This window comes from Macaca mulatta, chromosome 14 (assembly GCF_049350105.2).
Source record: "Macaca mulatta isolate MMU2019108-1 chromosome 14, T2T-MMU8v2.0, whole genome shotgun sequence".
NCBI classification, from domain to species: domain Eukaryota; kingdom Metazoa; phylum Chordata; class Mammalia; order Primates; family Cercopithecidae; genus Macaca; species Macaca mulatta.
The window spans coordinates 128,160,948-128,172,955 of NC_133419.1; positions in this window are offsets into that span (position 1 = coordinate 128,160,948).

Here is a 12,008-nt window from a genome sequence, read left to right on the forward strand (position 1 = left end):
TTATGAATTTTTGTTAATCTTTGATTTCTAGCAATGTGATTATAATGTGTCTGGGTTTTTTTTGTTGTTTATTTCTTTTCTTTTTCTCATTCTTCATGTATCATATTTAGGGTTTGGCATAGCTTCTTGAATTCATGAATTTGTGTCTTTCACCAAATTTGGGAAATGTTTAGCCTTTATTTTTTTTTACTTTTTTAAATACACTAATCTCTTTTCCTTCTTCTTTTGGGACTCCAATAAGATTGACACCAGACCTTTTGCTATTGTTTATGAGACCTATTGCCATAGGTCTCTGAGTCTATGTTAACTTCATTTCAATCTCCTTTATCTACAGTATTTTGATTGGATAATTTCTATTGATGTATCATTAAGTTCATCAACTTGAAGTTCAAAAGTTCCTTTGTAATTTCCATTCTTTTCCTGAACTAATGTAATTTTTTAAATTTCAGAACCTATAATTTTCTATTTGTAAAATTTACATTTCCATTTTCTTCCATCTGTAGTTTCTATTTCTGGGTTAAAAACTCATCTCTTTTCATTGATTTTTTTTTTTAAAGTTTCCTTTCACTTCATAAAGCATAGTCGAAAAGTTGCATTAAAGTCTCTAAGACTTCTAGCACTTAGGGCATCTGTTGATTTTACTTTCTGTTGAGAATTGGTCACATTTTCCTGTTTCTTTGTACACCAAGAAATATTTTATTTTGTTTTTGACATTATGAATTTTGTGCGATACAGACTCTGAGTCCTGTTATAATCTGCTAGAGCAAAGGTTGGCGGAGGTATTTGCACAGGGCCAGTTAGTAAATATTCTAGGTTCGTGGCCCATGCAGTCTCTGTGTAACTTCTCACCTTCACTGCTGTAAAGGCATGCATTAACAATGTGTAAATGAATGGACATGATTGTGTTCCACAAAAATTGTATATACAAAAAAAGGATAGTGGGTCAAATGACCCTGCATGCTGTAGTTTGCTACTCCCTACTGTTTTCATTCTAGTTGTTTATTTCAGCAGGCGGCCAATTCATTTAGGTTCAGCTGTAAGATCTGTTTCAGCACCTGTGGTCAGCGGTTCAAATCTCAGTTCAGGTCTCCACATTTTTGCTATGTCGGCTACAACTTATGTGGACTACTGCACAGTATCAAGGTATTATTTTTCTCCATCTTTCTCTGCTCTATGATTCTCCTGTACTCTTCAGTCTCTAGGACTTTTCTTTCTTTTTTATGCCATGTTTTCGCTGACCAGAAAGATAGGGTTTCTGTTGATGTTTTGCTGAACTACATTGACACCATTTTCTTCATAATTGGAGTCCACACCCTTGGAGTAAAATTGTGAGAAAACAAAACATAATGGAAAAAAACTCACTCCTTTGTTGTTGTTGAGTTTTGACTTCACTCCAAAATCCAACTGTATTATTATTTTTTTTTACACATACGAGGGTCCAGGTACTTGTATGTTACATTTTCTCTAGAGCTTTTGGTTGTAATCAGTGGGAGGGATGGACAGTAGTAGCTTCAGCCACTGAAGAAGAATCAGACTCAGACAATTCACTTTTCACGCATACATCTACTTCTCCACATAAATCAGAAACATCCTGGGGAGAGGGACCGTCTCAAATTCTTCATTGCATTTCTCTCACCTTTGAGGAGAGGGTCTTGAAATATTAGTTCTTCTGAAGTATTGGTTAATTGACAAGTTAGTTTCTCAGAAAATGTAACATACAAGTACCTGGAATGACAAGAGTTTATTGTCAGAAATAAACTCAAAAGTCATCTATTCCAAGCTATTTATTTTACAAGTGAGGTCCAGATAGGTAAAATGGCCCATCCAGATTTGCACAGTTCATGAACATGGCAGAACTGGGACTGGAGGAAGGGCCTTCTGTGTGCCATTTTTTTATGGATAATGCTGTCTCCTCTTGCCATGCTCATGATCTAATCAGGAGAAAAACATAAAAGAATAAAAGATGAGCTTTCCTATGAAAGACCGATGAATGAAAAAGAAAACTGACTGAAAGAGTAAAAAATATTGGGCCTAGAGGCATTGCCTTTCTTGACGGGCACATAATTATAAAACTAATTTCGCTGAAAATGATAAAGCTGTATATAACACTTTTTAAAGTATATATATCAAGCAGTTTTTATTACTTTCATACACATTGTCTCATTCTTCATTATCTCTGTAAGTGCTTTTTAATCCACATTTTAAAGATAAGAAAACTGAGACATAGAGCTATTAAATAATTTGTCCAAGGTCATTCAAGTTCTTAATAATCAAACCAAGACATTTTTAGACACTATCTTTACTATACTTGTCCTCAATCTTGGCTGTATATTAGGATCACTTTGAGAGCTTTTAAAAATGTTGATGCTTAAACCACAATTAAATCAGAATCTTTTGGGGTGTGGCCAAGCCTGTCTGTCTGTATGTATGCATATATGTTGGTATGTATGTATGTTTCCTTTTTTACCGCTCCCCAGGCGACCTCGACTTGCAGCCAAGATTGAGAAATACTATTTTATTGTCTCCCATTATATATGATACATACTGGGAAGATGTGTGATTCTTTATGGACAAAAGGCAAGGCTGTTTACATGGTAACCATGTCAATTTCTTAGAGTTGGAATTAGGAAGGGCAACTAATTACAGCTACCTACACGGTGTACCAAAATTCATTTGGAAAAACAGGGAACAGAAGTAGGCAGCATTTAATAGAGGATAAGATTTAAGTCTGGGCTGTACTCTGGACTCTAGACCTGGCCCCACTGTTAGTATTCTTAGTCCTTTCACCTCTTTGTGACACTATTTCTTTTTTTTTTTTAATGTTTAAATTTTTCTTTTTAGTTCTGGGGTGCAAGTGCAGGATGTGCAGACTTGTTACATAGGTAAACGTGTGCCAGGGTGGTTTGCTGCACCTACTGATCCATGTCTATGCCACTATTCCTAAGTCCGAGACATAAAGAAGTTATGCGAACATTACACCTCGGTGTCCCTTAGTACCACTTTTCTAAGAATGGGTGACCATAAGTATGGCCCAGTATAACATTTTTAATTATTATTCCGATAGAATACAAACTTCAAGAGGGCAGGAAACGTGTCTGTTGTCTCTACTGCTTCTAATCTGATGCCCAGAACAGAACTCAGTTCTTAGCACATGCGTGAATGAGTGAACTTGACTTTCTTTAAAATAGCAACTATATGTTATTCATGTGTATCCCTCACAGCTCCTAGTGCAGTGTCTTGTTTATACTAAGCGTTCCTTCATTTTCTGATCCTGAATTTGACCAAGAAAGTCAAATTTAAATTTTATTGTCGGTTTGTTTTATCAGCTCACATATTTTCTGGTTCACTGGCCCTTTCATTTGCATGGATAATTCAGAACTGACTTGGAAAAAGAACATTTTAACAGCTCAACTGTAGGAGTTTATACCTCATAAAATGCATACAATCCTCATTCTGTATTTTCCACTGAAGTTGCATCATTACTTATCTAGTCACTGGCAGAGGTTCTCAACCTGGTTGCTCTTTAAAGTCTCTGGCACCAACCCAGATAGAGTAAATAAAATTGGCTAAGGACATGGTTATATTTCAAAAGATCTTCAGGCTATAAAAATGCTCAGTCCAGATTAAGAACAACTGTGAATGTGTTACAGATATGATATTGCTTTCATATTCTTTTTCTTCTTTTTGACTAGAGTCAGGGCTATTTAATCCTTGTGTTCACATTGAACTGATTCTCCAGGAAGTTCAAGCCTCGGCTTCATTAGCAAATAACAAAGGGCACCCTTGATGTGTATTTGTAGCTTCAAACCAGTTATTCCAAGATCCAGCTGTTTGTTCTAAGCATTTGCTCAGACTCATTTCGTCAGTTAAGATCTATGATCAAATGGCTGCAGCACTGAGACCCGGACAGCATGGAGGAGAAAGTTAAGGCAGGAAGGTTCCAGGTTGTACTTTTTCCACAGAATGACAATCCCCAGAAATCGGTCAACACTTTGCTCTGCACTATTTGGAGGACAGAAAACAAAGGATCATTAGATGATAATCAAAGAATATTGAGAACAGGTAAAATAAACACTTCACTTTGCATTCTCCTTGGTTCCAGAAATACTGGGCTAGAGCCCGGGGCAGTGGCTCATCCCTGTAATGCCAGTAATTTGGGAGGCTGAGGCAGAAGAATCCCTTGATCCTAGGAATTTGAGACCAGCCTGGGCAACATAATGGGATCTTGTCTCTGTGTTCTTTTTTTTTTTAAGAAAAGATCTTCATAAATACTGGGCTGGGATGGACAAGTGAGCCCAACGGGTTGGGCAGATTCCTCAACGATCTCAGGGAAACTTTTCAACTGAGAACGGCATAAGCATTTATTCAGATGTCAGGGCGATCAAATCAGCCATTCTGGAATGTGAACTGATTACTTGTGCCTTCTGTAAATGATCCACCATGCACAACCTTAGTTCTAACAGTTGGTGTGAGCTGAGGAAGTAAAGCAGCCGGAAGTAATTTGTTCTCCTTCTTCCTTTCCCCCAGTTTAGCAAGTGTGAAAATCCAATTTCCTGAATGCTTTCAGGAAGATCTTGCCATTCCTTCTTCAGAACCATCTCCCCATCTTATCCACAGGTTGAAGAGGCAGAAGAGGCGGCTGGCAGGTGGCTTTCCCAGTGTGAAGCCCTACAGGGGAAGGTCGGAGAGGGGATCATTCTTCTGGGGGCAATGCCCAACATCTCCCTCTGCCACTGCTTGGAATTTTAAAATCCCAGATGGCGGGTATCCATTTGTTTTAAGAGCATCTTCCTTCTGCCCCCCAAACCTCCTTCTTAGACATACACACACAGAATAAACTGCTTGACGTGACTTTCTGAAAATCTCTGTAAAGGGAAGGGCCCTTGACACGCTATTGATGGTTTTCCCGAAGTTGTCAGAGAACTCCAGCCATCTTTTTATTTTACTAAAGCCAGGCAGTCTCTGAAATCCCAAGGCCCTTGCTTCCTTCCCTCCCTGTTTCCTTCCCTCCCTCCCCCTCCTTCACCCCAGCTTCTCCCCCAGGTTTCCAGAGCTCTTGCTCTGCCTCCTGAGAAAATCTGAGAGAAGGAAACGCTTCATCAGTCCTGTGACTGGAAGTTACACTGTTACTTCCCCTAGCAGGAGCCTTATCTAATGGTGGGATAGGAGACCTGAAGGAGATAAATGTTTCCAGATAAGAACTGCAAGGCTAGAGATTCTCCCTGGGGCCCCTGAAGTCCTGATCTTGACTCTTCCTTTGTGTGAAACTGTATGGTTGCTCTGATGTGCCACTTCCTAAGGCCCCGCTCCCCACAAGGAAGCAGTTACTTGGCTAAACAACCTGACAGAAATGTCTGTATTGAGTAAGAGTAGAGTCTAGGTAAATATGTATTCTGAGGATAGAACAGTGGAATCTCTTGTTTGTGTATTTTGCTTTGTCTTGCTTTCTGTTTATGTTCAAATGTCAGTTCTTGTGTGCATGTCTGGTCAGCTGCCTCATTTCTAACTTCTTAAAGCTTACTTACACTGTTCATGCCACAGTCACTGCCACAGTGGTGAAGACTGAGGAATGGTAGACATTTTGAAAAACCGACAACTGCTTGAGAGTTATGACATTTTCTAAACTTTGTATATTCTGGTTCAAAGTGTTTTCGAATCCACTGCCAAACATTATGAGATAGTAGCCTGCCTTCCTTCTCCTGTCCCTTCCTCCCTCTTTCCCTACCTCATCTTATCTTTCCTTCTTTCTGTTAATGATGTTGTTTAATATGTAAAGAACTTTGATAAATGCTGGGGGTGGGGGCGGGGAACACATCCAGTCCTAGATTCCATGATGTTTTATAGATCTTGACTATCTTAAGCTAACCTTTTTGCAAATAAATAAAAATGCTTTGGTTTATTTCACAAAATTTCTTTGTGTATGTGGTTTTCATAGGTATGCAATATATAAATATATCTCTGTATAAATATCTGAGTACACGTATGTATGTGCATACATGTGTTATATGTATATATGCATATGTATGCATATGTATGCATATAGCTCTCCTATTAAAAATAATTTATTCTTATTATAGAAACTTGGGAACAATAGACAAAACAAAGAAAAAATAATCACCTATGGCTCCACTACACACAGTTAAAATACTGATATATTTCCTTCTAGCATTCAATTTTGCTAAGTCTCTCTTTTTACTTAGTATATTTTAAGCAAAATACTTTACTTCTCAGCCCTCTTCAGTCAGATGTCAAGTCTTACACAGAAGGTTTGAGAATGGGATTGGAATCTTCTTCTGCAAGCCAGGCTGGGACAGAGACCTCCCAGGACATGAATCTCTCTATGGGCAACTCCCCTTGAGAAGAGCTGATCTTCCCCTTTTAATGATGTGGCCTATAAATATTAAACAGGAAGGGCTTGCACTTTTATCTCTCAAGCATTTTTTAATGTAGAAAGTGTGTAAAGGCACATCATTAAGATCTCAGGGGAGACATTTTAGAGCATTTTCATGCCCACCAGGTTAAAACTAAAGCTTTGAAAATCACCCCTCTCCGTGGGATGTGACTAATCTCTCTCATGCAGAGGTGCTGGGCCAAGCCTGCACCGGAGGAATTACTATATGATGGTGTGACTGATGCTAAATAGCATTGACCACTTTTTTAAGATTTGACAGGATACGGAGAATGTATTAATAATTCCCCTTTAATAAGGAATCATCTCTCTCCTTATGAGTTGGCAGTTGTTCCTTTTTTCTCCCTCATTTTGGCTCAAGAGCATTCTTTTTAAAACCTTGAATGGGATCAGGTCACAACAGGGAGGAAATGCAGAGCCAGAGAAGTCTGCAGTGCATTTCCAGAACACTGTGGCTGCTCTGCCACCTTGCACAAATGGGATTGGCTGTTACCTCCCTATAACTTTTAGAAAGCTCTTCTTCCCTCTCAATCTTGTGTCAGTAGTGACGATAGCTCTAAATATTATGCACCAGCTTCCTGGGTTCCTCGGTTTTCAGGCTATTCTCAAAGCCTTCCTTCTTTGTTTTCCCAAACCCCTGTTCTCTAACACTGTTGCTTGCCACCTCTGAGGTCAGCTTCATGTGTATGCGGCCAGCACAGTCATACAGGGCGCTGCTCAGAAAGGCCTCACACTCAGGTTTAACGCTCTGCGAACTCAGGGTTTCACGGAGGGCATGCTTGGGCTGAGAGCTTCAGCTGAGAGCTCCCACCTCCATCTGCCTCTTGGCATCCTGGGCTGGGTGGCTGGCTTCTCTGTTTTCTGTTACCTTTTATTTGGTTCCAGTAACTGCTGGCCTTGGATCTCATTCCTTGCCCTAGCTTGACGGCCTTTGCCATCCTCTGCTGTCCAAGCTGGGTGTAGGGGAAGCCCTCTGTCAGCCTTTCTTCTGCCCCTAGCGGGGCGTTGGAGCAGGTTTGGCAGGATTGGGTTTGTACCTACACCCTGTAGTCTTTTTGGGTAAAGCAAGGTGGTGCCCATCTTTGCCCTGTGTTGGCAGTGCCATGGTGCATTTGATGACTTGTTGGGGAGCAGGGGTGGGAGAGAAGTGTCTCTCATTTACCCTGAACCCAGGGCAAAGTGACATTCCCTTGGGGGTTGCCCTTTGCCATGGGAAGTGGAGACTGCATTTTCAGTTTGCACTCGCTCTGCACATTATGTAGCTGGCCCCGACTACCTGGCATTCACTCCCTTCTCCTTCCTTAAAAGAATCATGATTTCCAGGGTCCATGCAACCATGTTCACAGCAGAATGACCTTGGCCATGGCTGCCAGATTGGGCCTGACTTATCCAAGAAACCAAGGTATTAGTCCATTTCTTTAGCCATGAGTTTGACTTCAAGAATGGAAATGTGACATAATTCCAATCACAAGGATTTGAGAGAATGTCTTTTGAAAATTTTTAGACAATTTTTTTTTTTTTTTTTTTTTTTACTTCAGAAAAGAAAAAGGCCACTCTTTCCCTTTAGTATGGATGCTTTGGGGTTCAAATGTCATGGCTGGGCCTGATGCAGCCACAGTAACAGGAGTCAGCAGACAAAGCCATGGCTGGGAAAGGCAGAGCTGAGAGAGGCAAAGAGCCTGGCTTTGTGAGCTGCCAGCCTTACGGAGAATCACTGCACCTATCCATTGTCTGGACTAGGGACTGTCCTTTAACACCTGCTGATTTGTACCCATTTGATTTGCAGCAAAATTTACCCTAACTTACAACACCCAATCTTCCTCTTTACTTTCCACTTCTATTTTCAGTCAGCATCATTTTCCTGTTGTAAGCTCAGTCCTCAAGTAAGTTTATAGAAAGCTGCAAAAGACATACAATGCATATGTTTGTTTTCCTTTTTTAATTTTGAAATAGTTGGCAGTCTTATGACAGAAGGCTCAGAAAACACACCGGGAGATGAAAATACATGCTCTTAAAGCAAATATGTCCGTCTTTTTCCTTAGATTTCATCTTTTCTTGTTTATATATACAAATGCAAATGTAAAAAATGTTTGATGTTTCTTTTTCTATTATTTCTTTATTTTAAGAGACAGGGGGTCCCTCCATTGTCGTTTTGGTGTTTCTGACATGACCCCTCTACCTCTATCACCTAAAAAGATACTCTGAGAAGAAAGAACACAATAACTTGTATGTCTATACATATAAGTTCTCTCTTGTTGGAGGCTGTGTATATGGGGAGGGAGTTGATTGAGAGAGCAGGTCATGCTTACATACACGGTGAGCTGTAGTTATTTCTCCCTGTTTTAAGGGAGACTCTCCCATGTCGTCTTCTCCCAATAATGTAATGTAATTGAAGGCAGAAATAATGTCTCATTCATCTTTGAAACTCTTTACTCAAGAGAGCTGAGTACATAGAAAATGCCCTGTAAAAATGTGTTGGCTAAATGGACAAATAAATAAATGAAACAGTAAATGAATAAACACCTATTACTGCTACTGTTCTTATGATTTAATAGTTTATTTTATAAGGCCTTTTTTCCCCTCTCACTTCTATAGCTAAGTTGTAAGTCTCTAGCAAATTGTGAGTTCTTCAGGGGTTGGGAAGATTTATTAGTGTCCCTAAGTATAGGATCCAGTGTGTTACCATGCCTTTTTACTTAACAGATACTTATTGAGTGCCCACTTTATGCCAGGTACTACTCTAGATTCTGAAGATAAAATGATGAACTAAATTGATAAGGTCCCTGTTTTGAAGAAAATTAGAATCTAGTATGGGCTAACAGAAAATAGAATTTCAAAAAATCAATGAATTAAGAGGATAATTCCAGATCACTTGGGTTCTAGTTCCTAACTGATATAATGGTAAAATTAGGAATATGACCAAGGCAAGTGGCTGGCTGAGGGGGAGAGGAGGAATAAAACTGTGGAAGTGAGTGAGCAAAGGAACTGAAAGACAAAGAAGGAGGAATAATGCATGTGGATGCTAAAGTCACCAACAACGATGACAAGAATAAAGGTGGGGTGAAGACAGTATGCCAAGACATAAGAACTTCCATGAAAGGAAGAAATGATGGGCAGTTGGTGATGGCAAACATGAAGTGGGGTGGGGAGTGGCATAGCCTGATGGCACAAACTCCAGAGGAGATAGAACAATGGATGGAAAACTGTGAAATAATTGTTTGGAAGTGGAAATGAGGAGCAAGACAAGCACCCACTCTAATCATCAGGTCCAGAGGTTTGTGTAATTTGACGGGTAGTAGCATTCTTAGGTAAAACTTTCATTCAGGACAACAGAGGAAGAGAACATTTAAGGAAAGATTGAGGATATTAAAAAGTTTGCCAATGGAAAACTATGAGTTCAAGTTCCATAAGGTGCCTTGGAAAGGAGCATTGAACTGTGGAAAGCCGAGTCAGTTTCATCGATGTTCAGTGTGGAGATGGATGTCCTGGTGGCAGTGATGTTGCAGAGGACACGGTTTCAATGATGATCCAAGAAAACCGTGATTCCAGGCAAGATGGCTTAATTTTAAGCATAAGTTCTGACTGTTTGGCTATCAGTTTAAGTTGGAAAATTTGGGAAGGCTGAACAGCTGACTCAAAATTTTTATTCATAACTATAATTCTACATTGAATTCAAATTTGTTGCTGCTTTGTTGAGAAACAGAGTGGTATAGCAGAGAGATTGCTAATGTGGGAGGATTCCGGAATGTGGATTCCAGTTCCAGTTTTACTAACTAGCTGCATACACTTAGTAACACCACTTAACTTCTTCACCTGTAAAATGAGCAAGTTGGACAAAATGACCCTGGCTTCGATCTATGAGAGGTATCAGACTGGAAAATTAGTTGGTGTGGGTTTTAAAGTTGATGCTTCTCCTTGAACTCATTTAGTTTTATTTTTTCTGAAAAGCACACATTCATTATGAGCTATGGTTCAACAGTTAAAGTAGGATTTTTATCCCAAGTCTATGGATACTAGTTGCATGACCTAACTCTCTAAATTTTCTCTAAACCCTGATTTTCTCATTTGGAATATATGATAATAATAACAATATAAAATAGTTATTATGAAATTAAATGGCAGAGTGCCTGGCAAATAGTGAACATTAACACATTTTAGCTGTTTATTAAAAATGTGAGAAAAGTTTCTGGACTGCTTTCATTTAAGTATTGAAAATATATGATAGTCATTCTATGCTTCAATATTTTAAGATACTAAATCTTCAGCATGTTGATGATTGGGTATACAGCCTCTGGCGTTTATATTTTCAGGTGAAGAGCAGAAATGCATCTAAATCAGGGTGAAAAGTCCTCTCTAGCAATATGTGAATCCAATGACTAAAACAAAGTTATTTTTTTCTGTTTTTCCTTAGTTAATTACAAATGCAAAGATAATCAATTGTTCCCCAAACTAGTTGTTTTCCTATATTTCAGAAATAAACTTCTACATGAATTATCACGTTAAATTATCCATATCTCACAATACAGTACAATTTCACAACTGTGTCAGTGGTAGTGGGACAAAATGGGTTCGTCCAATATTTCCTTTTGTTTTGACCTTGACAAAGAACAATATCTATTATAGAAATAAACTAGGTAGGATGACTAGAAAGATATAACACATTTGGATCAATATACGAAGCTATACTATTCATCATTTTCCACATAGGTGAAATGGGGGATTCTAATATTTTTCCTCCCTCCCACTATTTACCCATCAATTCATGCATACCACTGAGACACTGAGGATGGTGATAGTGAATGTTATCAAGGTTGAGAAGTCTTAAGAGAAAAAACAAAATCAGAAACAAAGAATGACTACCCTGGCCCACACATCCTTGAGAAAATAATAGAGATCAAGCCATATTTATGTTCTCACTCTCTCTCTCTCCCACTATATATATATATACACATACACACACACACATATATATATGCATATATATAGAGAGAGGGTGTGGTTTTGTGTTCTGTGTGTATATACATATATACACACATACATATATACATATATACATATATATACACACACATACACTTTTATACATAAACATATATATACACACCCACACATATATGAATTCACACTTTTTTTCCTTTTCTCATTAGTGTGTTTTGAGGAACAAGTAGAAAGGTGTCTTTAGAAATAACTTGGTTCAGTGTTAGTTATGAAGTTAGAACAACCATGCCCATCACCTCTCTCCTTGATTGCCTGCTCATGTGTAATCCACCCCATTTCATCTAGGATACATTTTCTTCCCCAACACAACCAGTCCCTTTAATGCTATCTTACAGTGTGCGGTTGCTTTGAGACCAGAAGAAATATAAGCCCAACGGTACTTCTGGAAACCTAACTCACCACTTGTGTTCTGAAGGATTACTGGAGACGGTTATATGTGGATGGAAATATTATAGGTTATTAGATCAAGACATAGCTAGACTGAATATTAATTTGTTTGACTATGTTAAGCTATGAACAGAAAATTCAAGAAAAGCTGCCTATGTGTCCTTTTGTTTAATAAATATGCCTTTGGAGCTTTCTTATGCCTCTGCAGGGGGAA